Genomic DNA, 20,570 nt, shown 5'->3' with positions numbered 1-20,570 from the left:
TCCTCAGCCCCCTGCACTCTACCTGTTGTTCAGCCCCAACTCCCGCTCCCACTCGGTGATGGTCCCACTGCAGTTCCACGCCAGGCTAAGTCCCGGCCTCCCTCCTGCCCTCTCCCGCTCTCCCTGTGCCCCACATTCCAACTGAACTGGAGCAAACCATCCTCCTCCTTCCCACCAGCCACGATGCCATTGTTAATAATGTTTTTTCTGCCTAAATGTCCTTCATACTCTGTTCTTGAGATTTTACCTCCTGCTTGAGATCCCATGGGGTCAGAATTTCTCCTTCCATCTCTGTCTATGGCTCCTTTTATTTTACCTTGCTTGAAGTTCTTAGTACATCCTATATGTAGAGTTATAAGCATTCATGTACCTCTTGCCCCCTATACAAGGTTACAAAGGTGATGAACTTGGGTGCCCTACCTCAGTTCCTTCTAACAAATCATGAACTTGGGTGCCCTACCTCAGTTCCTTTTAACAAATCATCCCTGAGCTTCTCCTCTGTGTCAGACATTGTCCAAGGTGCTAAAGTTATAAGGTGATGAGATGTGGCCTTTTATGACCTTATTTTATAGTGTGATAATTTATATGTCCCTACAGTGCTGACAAAGTGCTAGTGACAGGTCCTCAGTACATTTTGTTGGATAGAATAAAAGGCAGAAAGCAAATTAGCTGGCTGAATGATCACTGTAGCTGAATAGGGACACAGTAAAAAAACAAACTGCAGTGCTTCCCATGCATCAACAAATCCCTAATTGGCTCAGAGGAAACATGCACATTTTTCTTCAATAAGATGTCAGAGACTGTAGCAGTATACGTAGGTGTAATAACACATTGCTCTGTCAATTCAAAGGGATTCTTTGACATGCTCATTTCAGGAAATGTGTATCTTGCTTGGCATGCTTTTCTTTTTCTCTTTTTCCCTTTTTTTCAGACTGTTGCTTACAACCTAATTCAATTCACCTAAATGAAGGACTCATTAATGTATGATTACATGTTTCATCAAGGGGATTTTATCAGTTTCCTGTTTGGAGAGGGATTTGGTAGAGTGGTTCTTATTAGAAAAATGTTAGCTTCTGAGAAGTTTAAAATTACAATTATCCAGAAAACACAGTGTACCTGATTCCTTGGGGACTTTATCTGAAGGGTCTACAGCAGGTGCATCCATAATTGCACACACACACGCACCCATGTGCTTTCCTCTCTTTGTGGTCCTCTGCTTGCTGAAGCACGTTATCCGTCCCCTTCTGAGTACATCAAAGGGTCATCCCCCATCCTTGTAACACAGAGAACCCCATGGCACATGCTTTCACTTCCATCTAGGAGTGAACAGCCACCCACACTGATTCCATGAGAGGAATCCTTGGACTGACAAGAGATGGGAAACTGACTTTTATCAGCTTCTAAAGGTCTTCATCAAAGTGATTTTTTTTAATCAACTTGCTCTAAAAGACAAGTGCTAATATCAGTGCATGAGGGGAAATAGTTCTCAAACCCAGGAAATAAAATTACCATCTTGGGAATAACACTGTAATTATCATCTATAATGAATGAACTTAGACTTGTGGAGAAGTCACAAGAGTTACAGGAGACTGTCAGTAAACATGTGGCTGAAACATAAAAAGGCCCAAATCTGTTCAACCCAGGGAGGAATCAAAGGCATATCATGGCAACTATGAAGATCAAAAACTAAGAAAGAAAGGCTTCATAACAAAATGGACTGCTAGATCCAAGGAAAAGAGGACAGATAAAAAGAATTTGTCTTTATTTATCCAGCACTATGAGTTATTGGACCTTGGTACATGAGTACTTGATTCACCAGGTGTTCACAAATCTCAGATTCCCCTGCCAAATGTGTCAAAGCTGTGTTCAAATGTCTATCTCCCAAGTGGCTTTTTGCAATTGGTTTGTTCTAATCAAGATCCAAAAAAAAAAAAAAAGATTCTCACATTGCATTTGGTTTATAAGCCTTTTTAAGTCTCCTTTAATTCGTAACTGCTCCCTCTTTTATCATACCATTTATAGTGGAAGTAGTCAAGTGATTTAATCTGTAGAATTCCCCACATTCTAGATTTAGCTCATTTCATCCCCAATGGTGTCATTTAAGATGTGGCTGTCTTCCTCATAGTTCCTGTAAAGTGGCCAGATTAAATTCAGGTTCTATTCTTTGCCAGAAATTATTTGTGGGAAGTCATGAAATGTCTGGTTGTCCTACTTTTATTGATGTTAAGATTAATTAATGGGCTTAGATATTGTCCACCTGATCTATCCTTTCTGAAGTTTTCATCAATGTTATGTCTAAATATTTGATGATTGTTGCCTAGATTCACTACTTTATAAGAGGTTGAAATTGTTCTCTTATAATTCTCTCATTTCTTCTACCTTTATTAGTTGGAATTTTTCTCTAGAGAAAAATGATTCCTCATCAAACATTTAGATACCCTGAAATACAATTAGTATGTGATAGGCACGAAATATGACTTCTGTTTACTTTTAGATTTTCAGGATAGTGAGATGGTGACCAGTGAGTTTTTGTACCATTAAGGACACATGGGTTTTGAAAGACTGAATGTGTTTTAATCACTGTGGTCATCATTCCCTTTGATTCTCAAATTACTCTGTCTTTGGCAAAGAAGAGTCCCTTCAAGTTAGTTTCTACACCTTCTGAAATGGCTCCAGTAATTTCTGATAGCATCTTTGTTTTCTGCAGCAATAATTAATAAGTACCTGGTTCGTTTTGTACACTTCCCATCCTAGACCTGGAATCACCCATCTTTCCAAGGGGGACCCTCATTCCCTTTCTGTGGGACGTGATATTTAAAAACCACAATCTAGATGCTACAGGTACTCATCTCTACAGTATCTTCATTGTTTCCAAGCGTATCATTAGAAAAAGCTAGGAAATTTAAAAGGGTTTTGTGGCTACAGTAAAAGAAAACTTTTTATCTGTTCAAGGTACACACTGCAATATTTATTAGTGACATGTGACATGATGGTTAAATTTATTTTAAAATGTCCTGAATTTTTTTAAGTAGAGGGATGAAAAAAGGAACTTGAAAATGTTGTTACAAGGGGTTGTGAAGGACATAGGACAGTTTCTTATACTATTAGCTCCACTTTTACTGGATGCTTGAAGGTCTCCATAATGAAAGCTTGAGGCAAGACTAATAGCACACCCACAGACACACACCCCTACCTTTTCATTTCTCTGCTCTCTGACTTCACATACGTAGAGCAACCTCTTTAATAACTCCCGGTAGCCTGATAAAAGGAAGAAAGTAGGGGGATACAGGATGCAAGTATTTTAGCCCCTAAGAAAGAGAATCTCCAATTACATGTTGATGAATTGTGAGCCTGGTTTATTTCAATACTGTGATATTTGTAATTCAACTTCTTGCCCCCCCATCAGCACTATGCCCCTGACATCATTCATCATTCTTGTTCTTCACCCAAGGGCCAAATCCAACTCCACTGGGTGTTGTAAATGATGTTTATTGGCACTGAGCCACGCCTGTGTGTTTATAGATTGTCCATGCAGAACCATGGCAGAGACTTTTGGGTATGAAAAGCCTGAAATATTTACTACCTGATCCTTGGCAGAAGAAGTTTACTCACCTCTGCTTTAGGACAATATTTCTCAAACTTCAATGTGCATATAAATCACTTGGGAATTTCGTTTAAATCTAGATTCTGATTCAGTAGATCTGAATGGACCTAAAATCCTGAATTTCTAAGAAGCTCCCAGATGATGCCAGTGTTGCTAGACAGTTTAGGATGCTTTGAGTAACAAGATCTAGGGAAGCTCTGGATTCTCCTGGTTTGTTCTTCCAGAATGTTCGGGATGAGTAGTATCTGAGAAGGCACCTGAGCACTGACACTATGGAGAGAGCTGAACTCATTTCGGTTCACAACCTGACTTAGTAACACTCGTTACGATGCAATGCCCTGTTTCTATAATGATAGTTTCAGCTTTTAGAACAGTTTTATAAATGCCAAATGACCATTAATTATGTCTTTCTTCTTCCTCAAAACAAGGCTTATCCCATGATCACCAAATGCTCTGCATCCATTTTCTGAGTGTCTCCATGTCTGTTCCTTTTAGCTAAGCCTCTCCTAGTTGGTAGGCGACACGAGGCTCCCAGCATGCACTACATCCTCGCTGAGCCACCCACCATGCCCATCCCTCTCTTGGCTGTGATAATTTGGTGATCAAACACATTCCCAAATGCAATCATTGAAAGGACCTAGTAAAACATAGAAACAGTGCCTCAGTGAGTCTTTACCTTGAACCACAACAAATATACTAATAATGCTGATTTCTACCTACCACATTCCAAAATCCTTGTAACATTTCAGTAAAGTAAAAGCACTCACTCCAATGACTTCAGATAAGCTTTGCTTATTTCAGCTGTTATGAGGGAGCAGGAACAGCCCCTCCCTCCTCTCTCCTTCTAAATAGAGAATTGGAACTAACTTTGATTTGGCAGAGAGTGAATCTGAAAGAGAATTAAAAATCCTCTGGCATTCAAATGTGTTTATTCCTGGCAAAGAAGTTCCTATTTCTGTGCAAAAAAAAGTAAAAAAAAAAAAAAAAAACTTAAAGGGCATTTTGGACATCGTTAGTTTTCAAAAAAGATACCATTTAGGTGGGTTAACTCCGAATAACTCAGAAACATAAAGATTGAATTCCCACAGAAATTTTATATGTGGACTTTATGCCTAATGTGTTCAATAGAATACATGTGATTTATCTGGAAAAACCATTTATCCTTCATCCTGGCTCCATGGGGCTTGGTTCTCCTAGACCCCTAGGCCAGGAGCCAAGGTGCAGGAGTCCCAGCTCCGCTGTGAACTTAGTCATGTTTGGCAAGACCCTTAAACTCTCCACCTCAGTATGTGCATCTTGACCACTAAGGCCCATTTCAGTGCTGAGGGAGGAATTTGGTGCATTTGCTCAAGGTCACCCAGAGCCAAACGTCAAGCTCAGCTTTCTGATCCCAAATCAAGGACTCCATCAATGTTATTTGCTGCTCCTCTAAATAAAAATCAGGCATTTATTAGTTGTTCTTGATAGTCGAGTAACAGAAGCTTCCCAGTCCAGTTTGACCTCTAAGGCCAACCCCCCATGTTGTCCAGGTGCTATTGTTTGTTTGGGCTATTGTTTCTTTGGAAATTGCTGTTGTGGAGAATGTGGAGATATGTGTGGGCTCCCATGCAGTCACAGTGAATGTTAGTTCACATCAATGGAGAAATTGCTAGGTAAGCTTGGCTTGCATCGTCAGTATGTCTCAAGCTTTTCTGAGAGGGATGGGAGGAACCCAGCATGCCCCGTGATTGTATACGCCGTAGCAGCCTTGTGAGGCGCCATCAGTGTGCTTGTAGGTGCATGGAGAGGAGGACCAGGGACGCTGCAAAGAATAATCAAGAGAGACTGTTTCCCCAAGTGTTTCTTGGCCAAATGTTCTAATAAAGCTAGGGGTGTTAAAAACATGAATGGCAAGATTGGAGATGTTTTATAACCAATAACCAATCGAATGCAGCTTTTCAGTGTATCTATTTCACAAATATTTCTCAATAGTCACAAAATGAAGAGAGCAAAGCCGTGTGAGTAGATGAGGGCAAATTCAGTGCCTCTCCAGCAGGACTGCTGCTAACCCATCCTGTGCCTTTGTGCCAAATAGCAATGGGGCCCGTCTGCGTGGCTCTGGCCTTAGTGAGCAGAACAAAGCCTTGATTTCACTCCTGCTTTCAGTGAAGCCTCCCTAATGCAAGGAACACATAATTCAGGGCTGCTCACGGTGAGCCTGGCACTCTTCTACAAGAAGCATGTATTAATTTTATAACCTTCATAATGATCCAATGATGTATTATTTATAATAGTAACAATACTCATATTAATACCATTGTTCTCATTGTACAGATAAGGAAACTGAGATAAGAAACAGATAAGAGACTTCTCCAAAGCCACATGTCTAGTAAACGTCAGAGTTTGACTTCTGCTCTGGTAGAAAAAAAATAAAATGTTCCTCTAAGCTTCAGCTAAGCCCTGCTTTTAGGAATGAAAAAACATCACTGTCTTCTCAGGGAAGACTTAATCTGCAAGACTGAGCCTGCAGATCCTGAATCTGTGCAGTCCGACTAAAGAGACTCTACACAGACTCAGAAACACTGGTTCCAAAATTATTTCAAGAAAAAAATGCCCCTCACAGCATCCTTAGGCAAGGCTCACAACAAGCCATCAGCGTGAATACTAAAAGCCTTCACTTCAGCGGGCTGCACTAAAATGACTTGCATGTACGCCCGTTGTGCAATTGTCATGATTGTGATGTGCTGCGTTTGGGGTATATGAGGCTGTTTCCTTCTGAAGTTCAGCATTTGTTCATCAAAGGCCTGGCTGTCAACTTAGGGTGAAGGTAGAGTAGTTGTCATGATAATGCATCCTCTGTATGAAAATACTGGTCAACACTGCATAAAAAAACAATGTGCCCCATTCTGTCCTAATCACCAAGCAAGGAGAGAGGGCACCTACTGTACACTAGACCACCCGCTATACGGAAGAGCTGGAGTGCAGAGAGGCATACATTCTGGCCCTTTACTCCTCAGCCTTACTCCACACCCCATCATCCTGTTCCAGCACGCAGAACCCCAGATGCTCCTGGTGTCCCCTGGGCTTTCACACTACACGGCTTTGCATTTGCTCTCACTTCTTCCCGGAATGTGCTTCCTGCTTCTCTACCTACATCCCCATTCATGGGATGCTGTCAGCACCCTGTGATGCTTGCCGTGTCTCCCTCCAAACCTTCCTTCCTCCATTCGCTCTCCCAGCACACCACACGCTCCCCTTCATCAGAGCAATTTTGGTTGAATGTTAAGAATGCAGGCTTTGGAGTCAGACAGAGTTTTCTTCCATGGGGCTCATTCATTGTCCAGCCATCAACTGCTACTTCATTAAATAGGGATGATCAGAGTACCTGTCTGACATTGGGCAAACATGAGGTGATGCCCTCATGTAAAATTTTAGGGAGTCCCCAGTACGTGTTTCCTGCTCACATCATGTTGGATTGTAATCGTCTCTTTAGGTCCGTTGCTCCTTGAGGTCGAAATCCCACTTCTCACCTGTGGTCCCAGAGTGCCTACGGAGGAAGTCTTCCATGAATATTTATTAAATAAAGGGATGAATAAACATTAGAGCAGGAAAGGATCTCAGGAGTTTATCTAATTTTGCCATGTATATAAGGACCCCCTTTTAAATCAAAATTTTATGATCCCCACAAAATCATAGATATTTGAAACGTCTGTGGATTGAGAAAATAATAAGTTGTTATGGATTTATTGATCCAAATGGATGGATGAATGAACTTTTTTATGGGTGAGACTTTGAGAGAATTCTGCTGCTCAGCAGGGGCTTACACATATAATTCAACCCCTATCTGAGAGAGAGAGAGGAGATTGAAATTATTTCCAAGGTCATAGAACCAACGGGCAGTAAAGCCAGAACAAGAGAGTGAAACTTCTTGAGTGCCCGGTGCCTGTCCTGAGGGGATTTGCCATCTTGCAGGGAAGCCCAGCTAACTTCCACATGGAATATTTTGAAAGAAACACAATGCTGTATGTCACCAAGGGCTGAGTAATCAGCCAACATCTACAGGTGTCGTTGGAGTTCAGGGTGGTAACGTGGTGGCCCTGGGGCTTCAAGAGCAGGCCTCTGAGGATGGAATCACTTCTAAAATATTTAGAGCCACCTGTGTGCTGCTCAGCATCATTAAGATACCTTGTCTCCCTTTTTACTTGCCTTGTGTTAAATATTATACTTTGAGGCTGTTGTCTGAAATGAAAGGAGGTGGATGAAGAGGCAGGAAACAGATTCAGATGCACCACTTTCTGTGGACTTATTTGGAATTTATGGCTCCAAGCAATCAATTTTTCATCCACTTAAAATTTCACCTCTGCCTCTTCTTGTATCAACAGCACTGAGACGACATGTGTAGCAGCAGGGGTGGTTAATAGCCTAGAGATGCAGCCCGTGGCTCAGTTTCAATATTTTCATGCAGTTTTTGCTTGCAGTCATGTTTTTCAAGCAGGCTAACTTCACTCAAATGCAGAGTGGATCACAGAGGCCTGGCTGGAGGCAGTAAAGATTTTAGGAGGCGGCGGCAGACATCTGAGCGAGAAACTTGAACTATGAGTGTGAAACACAGGCAGAGAGAGTGAAGAGACCTGAGAGAGCATTAACCTTTCTGAGGGACAGCCTGGATCTGTTTGGCCTAGTTGAGTGTGGAAACTGAGAAAGAAAGTAGAAAACAATGTCATGGTCCAAGGCCGCTCAGCTAATTTAAATGTAACCCCGTTTAGGGAAGCCTTGAGTCAGGCAGCTGGGAGGCTCTGAGAACTCCTAGGTGTCCTTCTGCATTCCTCCAGAATCATCTGGAATCCTCTGGAAGCTTCAGGACTCCTACTCTAATTATTTCCTTCCTCCTAATTCCTTCAGATCTTCTCTGTGACCCATCCCTCAGATCTGTGTGCCCCTGTCAGAGACTTACACAGGGCTAGATCAGTAACGATACATAATGATATCAAGAGCTAACACATAATGATATCAAGAGCTAACACTGAGTGCTAAGTATTTTGCTGTTATTATCTTTCTTTGATCTTCACAAGAACTCTCTGGAGCAGATAATATTTCCATCCCCATTTTTCAGATCATAAAACCAAGCAACACAGAAGTAGAGTGTCAGTATTTGAACCCAGGGAATTAGACTCCACAACACCCACTCCAATACCACACTTCCTTCACAAATAAAAGTGATGAATCTGGTCCACTGGAGCAATTCTTCTGTTCTTACAAGGGTGTTTCTCTGACCTCATGGTACTGAGAAGACTGTTATGCACATATTTATTGATTTGAAAGAATCAATACTGAAAGGATATTCATTGAGGCCTCTTTATCCCCCAAATACCATGCTAGACTGGGGTGCTAACGTCTAACACTTACTGAATGTGCACTGTGTACCAGACTTACCACATGCTTATGTGCATTCACTCATTTAAACCTTGTGGCAACACTGGAGATGGATCCTTTTATCATCAACAGTTCATCAATGAGGAACTGGAACCCTAGAGATCATGGGACCACTCTGGGACAGACTTGGGATTCAAACCCTGAGATTGTCTTCAGAGTGTACACTTTAAGCCACCATGCTCTGCTGGAAAACAGATACAGTCACAGTTAATTTGAGGGAATTAGTGCACGATCAAGAGCCAAAAAAAATTGATTCCCAAATTATATGTGATGTGGGTCTTCATGGCCTAAGTGAATGCAGAACACGTCATTGAGAAGAGGGGCAAAGGGTTAAGCAGGACTCAAACAAGCAAAAAGAAAAGGGCAAGGCGTCCCGGACACGAAGGTCAGGGTGAGAAAGTGGGATGGGTAAAGGCAGAAGAGAGTTATTGACTAGCGGGGTCAAAGATTTCATGTTGGGGGCAACAGGTAAGCTGTGGCTCAAAAGGAAGCTTGGGGCCTTGTTTGTCAGGCTAGAAGATAGGTTGTTTTTCATTAGATTTTTAAAAGAAAAGACAAGGAATGGCAACGTGAAGGCTCTGATCTAGGGGGGATACCAAGCCTGCTTCTCCATCTGTAAAACAGGGCTGTTCACACCACCTTGCAGACAGGATGAGGTGGTGGGGGTAGAGCGCCCAGTGCAGTGCCTGTCAAAGTTAGGTCTGCAGTAAATGTGTTCATGTCACTGTGGCTCACAGGACAAGCAGTGCAGGTAGCAACCGGGCTGCAGGGAGCTGCATTGAAGTGTGGAGGATAAGGGAACAGAAGGGACACTAGGGGCTCCTTCTACCACACTGAGTGTCAGGAAGGAGGCCAAGGATATGTGCTAGGTGACCACTGTTCCCAGCCTAACTGGCACTGGCAGCTGAGGTGGCCAAGTCAGGAACGAGGGAGCCCCTTTGTGTGGGAGTGCTGAGTTTGGTTGCAGACAAGGGGGACCTGCCAAGGCAGTGGTAACAGCTAGGAGGGACACAAGGAGAATGAGAGCCCCTCAAAGCCATGAACTGTGTTGCTTCTGTGTCTTGACTTAATACACTTACCGTGGTGGGCATTGCATAATGTGCATAATTCTCAAATCACTATGTTGTCCACCTGAAACCAATAAAATATTGTGAGTCATCTGTACTTCAATTTAAAAGAAGTCATGAACTGTGGCCCTGAGTTCATAGTCATCTGTATAGACATCACTGACATCTCAGCTCCACACCCTGAATACGCTTCTGCCAAAGATGCGGATGTCTTCCTTGTCACTCAGGATCAGGTCACGTGTCACCTCCAAGAGGAGCCTGCCCTGACCACTAAGACAGGGCAGCAGTGCCCCCACTCTGTCCCCATCAGCCTCTTTTACTTACCTTTTAACACCTACCACCATCTGCAGTTGTGATATGTCTGTTTACTTGTTCACTGTCTGCCTCCCTCTGGAGAACAGGGCCCTGGTCCTGTTCCCACTAGGTCCAGGGCCTAGAAAAGGATCTGGGACATGGCAGGACTTGACATTCCTAGTAAATGGTCCTACCTACTGTTAAACCCCATAAATATAAAGACATTTGAGTAAATGAATGAATAAAACCATAATGCTGGAGGTGGGCAGAGGGTTGAGGAAGGGAAGATCAGAAGGTTACAATCCAACCCCTTGGAAGCACCCATTCTGCAGGAGGCAGGAAGGAGAGAGTAGAAAGTGAGATCAAAGAGGTAAGAAAGAAGCTAGACACAGAAGCGTGGGAGGGAGGGAGGCAAGGAGGGAGGATGGGGGAGGGAGGGAGGATGGGGGAGGGAGGGAAGGAATTCAACATTGCCACGTGCTGCAGAGACATTGAAGAGCCTGGAATTCAGGAACAGGGCCTTGGCCAGGGGCTGGGACCCCTACAGGTGAGGGAAGGCGTGGGACAGGAAGGCAGGTGCCATCACCTGCCTGCCCCTGGGAATCTTGGTGTGAGAAACAGGGTTGAAAAATGAGATACGAATTTAAGGGGAGAAGAATGTAAGGGAAAGTAGCCCCTGGTAGGAGAGGATTAGGAGTGGAAAGGGGGAGACTAAAGGCGCTTCAGGGAAAGGAGCCGCGGTAAGAGGAGGGGAGGCTGCGTACCCGACGGGGCGGTGGACTGACAGCAGAGCCGTGCACCTGGCTGCCGGGCCCACAGGAGGACTCCTGCTGACCTGCAGACACCAGTCCCACTGCCATATGGTCATATCCAGAAACCTATGAAGAGAAATATAATAAGACATAAAAATAAATATGAACTGATGGCTGTGCTGTGTGGGAAGAAGTGCTTTCAGCTGCTTCAGATCAATTCAGGGACAAAATAGAACTCCCACAGCAAAATGAGAGAATAATTTGGGAAAGATGAAAATCACCAAAATGAAAAAAGGGAAGAGCAGACTGAGGACCCTTGTCCCCACATCGGCTGCCCCCCTCGCAGAAGCGAGCCCCTCACCCTTCCAGAGCGGCATCTCTCTGCCTTGGAAAATGGCGAGGCTCCATCTCGGCCCTTCCTTGTGAGGCTTTTGCCTAGGTTCAGAAGTACGTAATAAATGAATGTGAGCTGGCGTAGTCGTGCTGAAAGTGACTTCATTATTCCCGACGTGCCAGGGCAGCTCTGTGTGTAGCCGCTGAGAGGTGATCAGTGGGCCCCCAGCAGCCCCGTGCGGGGGCCCTGGGAAGCACCTGCCTGGAGGAGGCGCTGGGCCGGCAGGAGGCTCACTAACTGCTGCAGGACAATGCTGCCAGCGGCAGGGTCCCCCCATGTTCCCAGGTAACAAGTCCGAGTTACAGAGAGGGAGCCCCCCAGGAGGATGTCCACCCAGCCCATGCCTGAGGGAGAGCCAACTCACTGCATGTGTTCTTAGATCCATGAAAACGAAGATGTCAAGCTTTTTACCAAAAGCACAAGATCTTTTTACAAAGTCAAAAATCACACAACAGAGAAAAAAGAAATGCCCCAAACTTCAGACCCCAAGGGATTTGAGTTCTCAGAGTTCCATGCCCTCCAGGGATGGTCCAGTCCTGCTGCCCCCTCGTCCCCTAAGGGTGTCAGCTGTGAGACAGGTTTGTGACGCTGGGACCCTGGGGCTGGGGGTCCTGCCATCTTGATGACGTTCACATCCCTGCCTTTCTATCTTCCTTCATGTCTTCTCCTGCTGCTTTTCCTTTCTTCCTGCAAGTCATCATTCCCTTTGCACTATACCAGGCCTTTGACCCCATCAGGTACTGTCTTGTAAGGTTATAGTATGTATGTTTTTATCTGCCCACGTGCCCGCCCCGCCCCCTCCCCCCACACACACACACATTATCTTAGCAGATCCTAAGCACTTCAGGGCAAGGACCTACCCCAGACATTTTTATCTTCCAATCCCGGGCACAGTGCTATGCTCAGTAAATCTTCATGGATTTTGTTTCCACTTTCTTTTTGTTCCTTTGTAAATTAGCACCAACTTTCATTAAAGCGATCATATACACACAGAGATGAGCATAGTGATTCACTCCAGAAAATTAGAGCAGCAGATTGTGGAGTTTTTGGCCTTTCTTACACCTCAGTGCAGCACAAATACATCATTGATTCATTCACTCAGCACCACTGAATGCCTGTAATCTTCAGGCACTATGCATATTACACCATACACACACACACACACAAATCCTTCCTCTCTGGTAATTCAGTTTTGGAAAGGAAACACTAATCATAAATAAATAATTACAGGCTGGCTTAACATATTCTAATAGGAGTGCCAAATAAAGGAGACATTGGGGTTCATTGGAGTTTTCTGGATAATTAAGCCCTGGTCACCAAGGAGTAGGGTCCTGAAGGATGAATAGAAGTACCTTCCTTGGGGAAAGCCCTCTTTGTGCCTGGTAATTCTAACATCATCCCCCTTCAACCGACCTGGAGACAGTGAGAATCTAAGGGTATCACTGATATTTGCTTACATCTACAGACTGGAGCAAGGTTACCACAGTCCTTATGGAATGCAGAGAGAGTTCCCTGCACTCTGCTGGAGTCAGGCCCAGATAGCCCCATGGGAAAAAAAAATGCTTTCACATGGCTCCAGAGTGGCTTTTCCACATGCATGTGAGGCTGTTTGAGAAAGTTTTGTGGGATGATTGCCAGCAAGCATCGGTCCAAGTCCCTTGCAGGCTCTCAGAATGCTAAAGAATGTCCCAACTTGGGTGTTTCATATAGGCAATTGTCATTTGACCCATTTAAAGGGAAATGCCTGCATGCTTTTGATCAGAGAATTCCTATTATCTGGAAAAATGATTTTCTAGTAAAAACTCGTTTCATTTCACCAGAAGGATTCTTGCTTGAAAAGTGTCCCTTAAAATGACACAGCCACTTGTGCAGCTTTATCCCTACAGAAGATACTGTCCTTTATCTGCACCCTTCCAGTACAGAAGACAGAGGAGGATTTCATCTGGTGATGGGGACACAGAGGGTCTGGGAACACGATCCACTTAAAACCCCGTCCCAGGAAGCTTAGTGAAATAAAAAGGGCTCTGACTCTACTGTGACCGTAAGACTGGCTCACTGTTACATTGTGATAAAGTAAGCCACAAGAACATATATCCTCACATTAAAACTTTTGTCTTTTTGCTAAAAATGCAACTTAAAAAATATTCAAATGTCACAGACTTACACATTCCTGAAAATGAAGAAAAATTTTTGCAAGTTCAAAGGTCACTCTCACTGCTAGTGATGCCTATAAAGAGAAGTGTCTCAACAATAATTTCCATTATTATAACCATTCTCACTGAATGCATCTTAGCACTACCACTTGAAATACATTTTTATATTTAATGTTCAAAACAATTCTTTGGAGTAGTCGTGTCAGGTCCATTTTACAGATGAACAGCAGGAGAGAAGCAGAGAGATTAGGTAACTTCCTCATGGCCACGCAGCCAGAGGAGCAGCAGAACTTGGGCTCTCAAATGCTACATCCGCTGCTTCCCCGTCACTGCTTGGCTGGGGAAAAGGAGAGGCGGAGAAGACAGCTGGCCAGGCTTCCTACTTGAATTGAAATTCTAGTTTTAAAGTGAGGTGATTCATTAGGACCAAATATCAGAGACAATGTAGGGCGCCAGTAGCTGGGATAGATCTCAAACAACACAGACCCAAACAGAGAACCCGCAGACGGAAACCGGTTACCAGCCCTGGATGGTGCTTGCGCAGAAAGGGGAGGCGTCAGGGCAGAGAAGTGCTGCCATGATGCGAGTTTGGTGCTTGCGTCTCTACCAGGACTGTTGAGATACTGAGACCAGTGGAAACTGAAGGATTGCAGACGCACATAATGCTTTAGCTGCCACTTTAAGAAACAGTAGAGGGAGGGCTAAAGGGATATAGATCACCAGGCGAAAAAGTTGGTCCAAAGAGTTCAGTAGCTGGTTTCAGACCGGCGTGCAGTTCAAGGTGATAAGCTCCCCTTGGTTGAATATGCAGCAGCAGGAAGAAGGGGCTTCCATGCTAGAATGCCTGGGGCCTGAAGCCAGTGGGGGGGAGATTAAATGTAATAAACTCACTCCCTTGCCTGCTGAGTCCTTAGGACTGTAGAATGTGGGTCGAATGCTTCAGTTCTTCACTTCCCCAGATCTTCCTGGCTTGCTCAAAACTCACCAGCAAAGCTAAGCCCTCATAGTCTCCCTTCTCCACCCCACCACCGACCTTGGTCATCCGGCAGAGTCTACCCGTGGGCTGGCACAAAAGCAGCGATTCTCCAGCGCTGATGCGGGCACTTTGTTGGCTTATTTATTCTTGTGCTTTCAACCAACATTTGAAATGTTGTCCAGTGTGTGCCAGGCATTGTTCTAACTGCCAGGAATACAAAGATGGGTACGACATTATTCCTAATCTCAAGAAGAATGTCATTTAATAGAACAGTTTTGAACAGAAACCCAAATTTTAATACATTTTATCTAGGTTGACATTTTATAATTGTTCATAAACCTTAAAAACCCAAACTCTCCAAAAGGGAGTTTTATTTCCCCTAGCCTTTTAACTCTTTATCAAGGCTGTGAATTGAGTGGCATATTTTTGGTAAAGAAAGTGTGTTTTTTTCACTAGATTTGCATTCTAAGAAATAAACCCTTTCGCTAACTAGAAAAGGCACTGATTCAGGATGACTTTGTATGAGTCCATTTTACTACAGTAACAAATAACCCGAAACTAACAGCGGGTTGCAACATTTATTTCTCACTCATGTTACACATGGGCTCTCTCATCATCTGTGGCTCTGTTTCAGCATCTTCTGGTTTCAGAACGCATGCTGAAGGGATCTGGAGTGTGCTGATATGAGAGGGAAATTGAGAGAACTGGTGGAAACATACAATGCTTCTTAAAGCCTCTGCCTCCATGAGGCATGTCATTGTCCAAAGCAAGTCACAACATCGAGATCAAAATCAACAGGGTGGGGCTAGGGTGGAAGAGGAAAGCAAATATTTACTGAATTGGAAGGCCTTCAATAAGCCTATTTTGCAGGCTGGCTGAGACTGTGTCTATATTTACGGCTGTATCTATCTCAAAGACATACAATGATGAAACATGTACTAGTCAGTGTGTGCTGGGAGAATTACAAATGTCAGGCAAGCATACTTGGGAACGTATGCTAATCTGACACCAAGTTTCTACCACTCTAACACTTTGCCCTTTGGACGCCTGGAAAGGAACTGAAGTGATTCTGTCAAACTTCTCTCCAATATCTGTGACATTTGGGAGCAGATGGCATCAAGAGAACTCTACTGATGAGCTAAGCTGTCTTCCTTTGGCCAGTGTTTGAGTGTTATCCATTGCCATTCTGATGCATTTAAAGCTTTCTGTGTTCACAGATTGATTCATTTAATAAATGAGATAACCTGAAAGATAGATCTGAAATCTGATTTCAGATAAAATCTTCCATGGTTCAATTTTTCTTTTTCTTTTCCTATTTTTAAACTATCCCCAAACTGGCAGAGCTTGTAAATGGGCTGTTGCAACTGTGTGGTTCCACCTGTGAAACTCCAGCTTACCGGATTCTCTGCCTTCCCTGCGGCCACCGGGTCTGAGGCCCTTCGGATCACCTGGAATCCTGCCACATGCCTCCTGCTTAAGCCTCGCTTCCCTGTAGTTCTCAGTAGGGCAACCTTTGAAATCTGAAGTCAGCTCATGTGCCTGGTCTGGCTCCCATTTCATTCATAGCAAAAGGCAATCTCCTCCAGTCATTTACAAGGTCACACCTTACCCGGGCCCTGACACCCCCATTTCCATCTCCCATCCTCCCCACTCACTCTGTTCCAACCTCATTGGCCTCCTTTCTCCTGGGAACAAATGGGTTCCCATCTTAGGGCCTTTGCTCCAGGCATTCCTCTTCCCTGTGCCTGGACTGCCTCCCCTCCATATCTGCTTGGTTAATTCCCTCACTTACTTCAATTTCACCTTCCCAAGGAGGCAAAACTGTGGTCATTGTTCTTGATAATGAAAACGGCCCCACCGCTTCGGGTCCCCCTGATCTGTTCTCCTTGTTCTTTTTCGATAGCACTTTATTACCATTTAACCTTCTTAATAATTTGCTAGTCATATTTACTGTTAGACATCTATCTTCCCCTCTGTTTTGTAAGTTCGATGAAACTAGAAATTTTTGACTACTTCGCTCACTGATAAATCCCACTTACCAGTAATGACGCCTGGCACAAAGTCGATATTCAATAGCTGTTTCTTGAGTGACAAAGTGAATTTCTATCTTCATTCCTTGAAATAAAACCATGTATGGCTTTTTTTAGATCTTCAGATAACCCCCTTCATTTACAAACAAATTGTTAAAAAAATCTTTTGCACTTTAAATACTCCAATAGAAGCCTTCCTTTATCATATTTGAGTAAGGAGCATTTCCAAAGTGGGATCAAGTTCTGCTGTAAAAAAAAAAACCTGCAGTTTCAGCAGCATCATGTGGCATTTAGGTGACTGATGTGAAAAACCAAGTGCTCCTCCTCCCACTTCACAGACCTGCCGCTGAGCTCAAGGGGGCGCTGCGATGTCCCTTGTGATCAGTCAAGCATTGACCTGATCTTAAGTGCTCACTTTCCACCAGGTTACCCCAATGTAAGTTGAATGTCAGATGAAGGAGACCTCCTTAATGCTTTGGCTTGATCACAAAAATGATGCTGTCATTACGTAGTTTGAGAAATGAGTGCATTTTATCATGAGGAAAGAAAAAACTGAAATTGGAGGATGCTGTCTAAACCAGAGCCCTCTGCTGGATAAACCTGACCAACGGCTACTCCAAATAGCTCCCGTTTTTGGTGACCTAACTTACACTGTCAAAAAGCCTTCCTGTTCTCCCTACCCTTCCTACAAAGTCCCTTTGTGCTTGGGGCTTCTATCGGAGTGTCTGTGCCCCCATGACAGCATTTTTCAGTCCATATTTCCTACACCTACAACCCTTCCTTGGTTTGGCTAGGAACAAAGAACCAAAGAGGATCTGGTTTTACTAGGTCTTACGAGGTCTTGCACATAATAACAGTTCACTCTGAAATCAGCTGGACTTGCATTCCATCTACCTGTTGGCTAAGCAAGTCGTTTAAACTCAAAGCCTTATCTGTAAAATGGGAGGATTGAAAAATTATTGGGAGGATTGAATGAGATCATACATGTAGGGTCTGTTAACTCTTTCCAATCACTCCTAAGGAGTATATAGAGAGTCTACATGTGAGAGACACTTTCCCTAGGAAGCTACTAGCTTATTAAATGAATATGCCAAAAGTCCACATTGACTATGTGAGCCATGTAGTGACCATGAACCCTTAACCCTCCCAGTAAAGCCCTGGAAAAGTCGACCGAACGATGTGCATGGGCAGGCAGATGCACTCAGTTTGAATCTTGTTGTCAAAATTAGTAGTCTGGCAAAGGAGCACATTAGATAAAATTGTTCTCTTTGTTAAAAACTGAAAAGTCTGGCACAGAGTCCAGCTCATCTACGATTTGATGTATTTAATGTGGACTTCACCTTGTGCAGATAATAGGCTACATGTGCATGACCTCTTTTGCCTGGACACTGGCTCTTTAGACCTGGATCAGAGTAGGAAAGAACCACATCTGGGTCCATCAGAGGGAACTGTGAAATATACCCACTAGATTTATGGTTACATGCAGGTTTTTTGTTTTCTGTTTGGCCGGGGAACAGGGGGACTTAGTTGCAGAATCTTCAAGTAGAGAATCTAGTTTGGAAATAATATAGTGAACATAATACAGTCTTTTGAAATGTTTCATTTTCTTTGTGTCCTGAGCTAATGGTAAAACAGAGCCGAAGCAGTGGCAGTTACTGTTCCAGACACATTTTCCTTTCCATGCAGATAGGACAGAATGAGTAATGAGTAATAAGTCCATCCTTCCACTTATTACAAGAGCTATGAGGATCTATAAGACATGGCCATGATCTCTGTCTTCAGAGAATGCATGAAGTGGGTTTAGGAGGCTGAGAGTCATGGAGACCACCATCTCTAACTACAGGGCAAGTCCTGCAAGTGATGAAATGATGCCAGTAAAGACTCGGTTTCACCAGAAGGCTGTTCAGGGATGGGGTGGTGGGGAAGAGGCAGGCCGACCTGAGCCAGGGTTTGAGGTAATGCTGGCATTTCTTAAGGCAAGAAAGGGAGGTAGAGGCTTCCAGAGACTTAGGAGGGAAAGAATTATTATTGTAGAGTCTTGACAATATAAAGATTACCTGGGCAATATTCTTAGGCCAGGAATGTGGCTAAAAACGAGATTGGAAAGGAAGAAAAATCCCATTATTCCAGTCCCTACTATGTGCTGGGCTGTGCTAGGCACTTTATGAACACTGACACTGCCTGTAAGAGCCCTTGTACAGGAGAGAAAACTGGCAGCTCAGAAAGGGTCACCTCACCAGCACGTGCAAAGCTGAGGCTCACAAGCTGCCTGACTCCAAGCCTGTGCTCTTTGCATTAGATGCACAAGTGCTATGTTGGCTGGGACACTGAAATCCACAATTAGAGGCAAGGGGAGCAAGACATTGCTCTTAGCCTTCAATAAACTTTTATTTGTCAACAGTAGAAAATTGCTGCTTTGAAGTTTTCTGCTGCCCCTCTGTCTCCAGATTCTCCACAGGAATTGCTACCAGAACAAGAGCAAAATGGCTTAAACGTTAGTGAGCTACATGATAACTCATAAACTGGCTCCAGGTTCTAGATACATGCCACATGGCCCTGTGATCCCGTCGTCATTAAATTCATGGATTTTTAAACCTGTGCTTTGGGCCTCCCACTCCTTGTGCCCCACTGTGCCCCAGGGCCTCTGCAGCCTGCGTGATGTTAACACCAGGAGCCTCCAACTACCTGTCAGCCTCTTTCCAGCCCTGAGACTGACCAAAGGCAAAGAAACTGTTTGCTTTCATCTTCTCTCCTCTTCCACCCTTCCCGAAGATTGTACTTCTCCACACAGGCTCACTCAAGGCTAAAACCCTTTTTAAAGTCAGGAGTCTCACCGGCTCCAGGTTCAGCAATGCAGCCCTATCTTTAGAGAAGATTCAAGAGCCCCCATTTCTACTTACTTGAGGCTAGCTGCATTCTCTTTCGTGCGGGGCAAGGCAGGGCAGCCTCCCTCAGGCAGAACATAACTTGTGCTGGCAAGTGACTCACATCAATAGCAATTTGCATGGGAACCCAACTTCCCCTCCTGACCTGCAGTTTTTAGTTAAACCTCTCTCCCCACTTTCACTTTGTAAACTTTATCGCCATCTTGTGGCTACTTTCAATAGTGCATGTGAGTGAGTCAGCACAGGTTAACCAGCCTTGCTTGCCACCCTTCACTCGGTATTTAGTCAAAAAGTATTTTCTAGAGCCCTTCCTATCGCAGGCTACCTGCACAGAAAAATAAGTTGATGAAAAGAAAGCCTGGGAGTATTATTGTAACCATTACTTAGTACACTTTAAACGTCAGTGACCGGATTCACACTGCCAGGTCTTGGGAGGCATTGAACATCTGGAGCTGCTAGCTGACTTTAAAGCCCAGTCACGCTGTCATTCCTACGGGATCTGGACAAATCCTGTTATATGACAAGTCACTTAAAATGTTCCCATTAGAGTTGTGAAATATCTGAGCAACATAGTGGAATATGTACTTCATTTACATTAAATTATGTAAATAATAAGTGCCCAGCATAGAAAAAAATCCCCCCCCCAAATGAAAGAAAATTAAAATCGCCCTTAATCCCATCACACAGAAATAACTATCTCAACTAACATTTTAATGTATATCTTCCATATTTTTATGCATATATGTTACAAAAGTAGTGTTATAATATGCATGCTGTTTTTAAACTAACTTTTTAAAACAAAATGTTAATGCCACTTTCTTGTTTGCTGCTATATTTCTAGAGCCTAGAACAATATTTGGCACACAGGGGCTTCTCTAAAAGTAGTTGTTAAAGAAGTGAATGTGAATAAGCAATTTGAATAAATGCTTTTAATACCTGTATAATATTCCACTTGGGGGAAATCCTATTTTATGTAACTAATCTACTCTCATCTGATACTATT

At 43.7% G+C, this 20,570-nt stretch overlaps 1 protein-coding gene and 1 long non-coding RNA gene across 8 annotated transcripts in view; one reads left to right on the top strand and one right to left on the bottom strand.

Annotated features, from left to right (window-relative positions):
* Window positions 1-20,570, top strand: part of PHACTR1 (phosphatase and actin regulator 1) — a 509,978-nt gene that overhangs the window by 134,634 nt on the left and 354,774 nt on the right. The gene's annotated exons all lie outside the window — the stretch shown is intronic.
* Window positions 457-19,671, bottom strand: LOC108408340 (uncharacterized). Of its 3 annotated transcripts, XR_012126117.1 has the most exons (7): window positions 19,583-19,671; window positions 16,692-16,767; window positions 14,710-14,856; window positions 11,142-11,255; window positions 10,096-10,147; window positions 9,017-9,200; window positions 457-7,130 (listed from the first exon to the last, which is right to left on the bottom strand). It is a non-coding gene; the product is annotated as an uncharacterized lncRNA (long non-coding RNA). The 3 variants fall into 3 exon arrangements; XR_001855979.3 differs by having other exon boundaries at window positions 10,096-11,255; XR_005059381.2 differs by having other exon boundaries at window positions 9,017-9,197; window positions 10,096-11,255.

This window comes from Manis javanica, chromosome 16, assembly GCF_040802235.1.
Source record: "Manis javanica isolate MJ-LG chromosome 16, MJ_LKY, whole genome shotgun sequence".
Classification (NCBI taxonomy): domain Eukaryota; kingdom Metazoa; phylum Chordata; class Mammalia; order Pholidota; family Manidae; genus Manis; species Manis javanica.
The sequence above is the reverse complement of the archived record's forward strand: the minus strand, read 5'-3'. Positions and strand labels throughout refer to the sequence as shown.